At 43.3% G+C, this 3,461-nt stretch overlaps 1 pseudogene; it reads right to left on the bottom strand.

Moving 5' to 3' along the window:
- Nucleotides 1–2,773: 2,773 nt before the first annotated feature.
- Nucleotides 2,774–2,979, bottom strand: LOC142260788 (U2 spliceosomal RNA; annotated as a pseudogene).
- Nucleotides 2,980–3,461: the final 482 nt, after the last annotated feature.

Raw genomic sequence — 3,461 nt, forward strand, 5'->3', positions numbered from 1 at the left:
ATGGTGCACGGCCCAATGAATCAAGTCTTTACTTCATATTCACGGTTTAAGCCCTTGGGTTCTAATGTGCCCAGAGTACATATCCAGAAAGATTCTCTTTCTTTGAGCTAAACACAAGTCAACAATACATTGTAAGCAGATTCTATTACCAGTGCCACACCATTTTGTGACGCATAATCACACAGTGATCGAATTAAGATTCCAAGTCATCGAACATGTCCAAGCCATACGCAGAGGAGGCAATAGAATTAGGAAGCTCAAAGAAAGGTAATCTTTCTGGATATATACTCTGGGCACATTGGAACCCAAAGGCTTAAACCATGAATATGAAGTACAGACTTGATTCATTGGGCCATGCATGGACATAATGGACATAATTCTAATAGGCAGGACAGGTAATAAGGAGCACAAGGGATATGCTAAAATGTGTTGTGTGACAAGACAGACACAGGAAAGGACATGATAACAGGTGTAGGGACCAACAAGGTGAGACAAGGGGTATCAGGATATTGTCAAGTAGGTATGAATGTAGTAATGGGGCAGGCATAGAGAATTGTATGTGAATGTGAATTACAATAAATCACTAAGGAAAGGAATATGTGAGTGTGTGCCTAATGTAAACTAATATTGTACTGGCAAAATTATAGATGGAAAGGGAGAAGGGGAGGGGGGGAGAGAGGAGGCTGTAATTGACTACAAGGGTATGAGTTATGAGTGATCATAGGGATAGTGTTACATAAGTGGAAATACCTATGGAGGACCGGATGTGTAAGCGCATACCTTATACAAACCTATAGAGTGCTGATGGGTGAGAGTGTGATGTTAGATATAAGACATCCTATAGTGAATAGTGAGCCGTAATCAAGTGCAACAGGGATATTTCACGTGACTATGGGAACATGGAAGGTAAAGAAAGGGGAGAAAAAACTGTTAGACAAGGTAATCAGACATAATGTAACCAGTTGATCAGACATGACAAACATGACAAATAAAAAACAAGGAAGAATGGAACTCCATACATAGTGGAACCATATATAGTGTGAACACGAAAAAGAACCGGGCGTTAGAAAAAATGTGCACGGCCCAATGAATCAAGTCGGTTCTTCATATTCATGGTTTAAGCCCTTGGGTTCCAACGTGCCCAGAGTATATATCCAGAAAGATTCCCTTTCTTTGAGCTTCCTAATTCTATTGCCTCCTCTGCGTATGGCTGGGACATGTTCGATGACTTGGAATCTTAATTGGGCCACTGTGTGATTATGCGTCACAAAATGGTGTGGGACTGGTAATAGAATCTGCTTACAATGTATTGTTGACTTGTGCTTAGCACAAAAAAAGGGAATCTTTCTGGATATGTACTCTGGACACATTAAAACCCAAGGGCTTAAACCGTGAATATGAAGTACAGACTTGATTCATTGGGCCGTGCACCATGTCACCATGTGTGCAATTGCATTGTCCAATGGCTCACAATGGTTATGCGTTTTCATTGGATGGATAATCGAAGCCATGTTTTTTTCCTTTCTCTTGGGTTTGTTGTGTGAGTAGCCTATAGGATTAAGTTAGTTACCGCAGGCAGTGGATTTAGCTTCCTGTCTTTGGTCCAGTGGTAGATTGATTGTTTGGTCTATGAGCTGTTATGGGTTTTAATCCAGGTGAATGCCCATGGGCTGCCTATAACTGTGTGAAATATGTAGTTTTACTGGGCTGGGATGAGAGAATCCATCGAAGCATGGTGTAGGGATTGTGGTTCCTGTGTGCTAAGAAGAAAGGCTAGCACCAGCCAGAAAGCCCCATTACAGCCAATAATCAACCGCTAGCCGCTGGAACTCGTTGCTCTAGATCATGTCAAACTCTCACCAAGCAGGAATAGATACATTAGCCCACCATCCCACCCAAAGAGCAACTTCTGCTGCGCAGCTGGCTTTCTAGGCAGCAGCGCTATTGTGATGTCAGCGGGGGACATTGTGACAAGCCAGTGTTCCGTCACTTCATGTTGTGCACTGTTCAAACGGAAAATACATCAACAGGCAGACTACAGAAAAGCTTACTGACAAAGGATAGAGAGGGGCTTTCTCAGAGGGCTTTTTACAGTTTGTCTATTCCCAATTAGCCGTTTAAGTATGCTTAATGAAAGTACTAATTCTTTCATAGGCCGCCCATTGTTAGTATTTGACGTTCCTTATATTGCGGTATCAGGCTTCGCAGCAGGTTGCAAAACATTCATCACCCATGACTGTCCCCAATTGGGCTCAGAAGCTAAATGTCTATCATGACCTCTCTTTTTGAAAGTCCAAGAGCAAGCAAACTCTTCCTCCAGGAGAGGGAGCCAACAGATCACTAAAGACATCATCATTGCTCAAAGAAAACACCGAAAAACAATGGAAGCTTTAATTGGAGTGGAATCTGATAGACAGCACCTGATGCCAAGTCTGCATCTTCTAACACCTGCAGTCACTGCAGCAGCTGAATCCAATGTGTCCAAAAGGGATCTATTCTATTCAATTGCAAATGATCTAGATAAGACTGAGAATAAGATACTGCACGGGACATAGCAGAGTTGGTCAAGTTGAGTGGAGATGAGTTTGCTATTTGGCACAGCTTTTGCATCAATAAAGCAAGTAAAAGGTGTGAAAGATAAAAAAAGGGTGAAAGTGTGAAAAGTGAATTGGCCAAATTGAGGTGCATATAAAGTTTTTGCTTTCTTTCAATTCACTAATGAGGCTCATTTGAATCAGGTGAATTGAGTTCTGCTTTTGGAAACTCGGTTAAGAAGGGGTGCACCGGTCCTGGAGGTACTGCAATACCAGGTCAATGCGTGGAGTGGACAGAGCAAGATTTTTTCCATCTCCTTGTTCTAAAAATCCATTTAATATATGGTCCCTAGAGAGGGGACGTATCAGATATTAAACTGATAAGAACAGATTTAATTTTTTTTTTTTCTGTTTATCAGTAGGACTTCAAAATAACAAAGGTGATCGCCTCCCGTTGCCTGGGAACCGTCCAGGCACAAGAGGGCTATGTGTCACCAGAAGGCGCACACACTCCCTCAAGGCCGGCAGACGTGCAATCCCAGGCACCTTCCAGTACCGACCAAGGTAGCGTCCTCCGAAACTACACTTGATCTTAGCCAAAAGGCCGAGAAGCTATAACCCGAATTGGTTACGGCCTTGAGTGGCACCCTGGCCTATACCGGACACATCTTAGGGAGAGGGAGACAAACCCACGCCTACAGAAGACATTTTGTCACCCAAGCCAAACCCTTGAAAAGGCTGTTTTGCAGAGCAAAAACAAGGAGAATGGTGCTTTTTGCAGCCGCCGCCCACTGCAATGAATCTGAATAACTCCTCCTTTTGGGCACAAGCACCTCCCCTCCCCCTTGCAGTCTTTCCAATTCATGATACAAAAAGACGGACGGACAGGACAGGACAGGACCATCTGCCTGACTTTCCGTCACTGCC

The sequence above is a fragment of the Anomaloglossus baeobatrachus genome, unplaced genomic scaffold (assembly GCF_048569485.1).
Source record: "Anomaloglossus baeobatrachus isolate aAnoBae1 unplaced genomic scaffold, aAnoBae1.hap1 Scaffold_187, whole genome shotgun sequence".
In the NCBI taxonomy this organism is placed as follows: Eukaryota; Metazoa; Chordata; class Amphibia; order Anura; family Aromobatidae; genus Anomaloglossus; species Anomaloglossus baeobatrachus.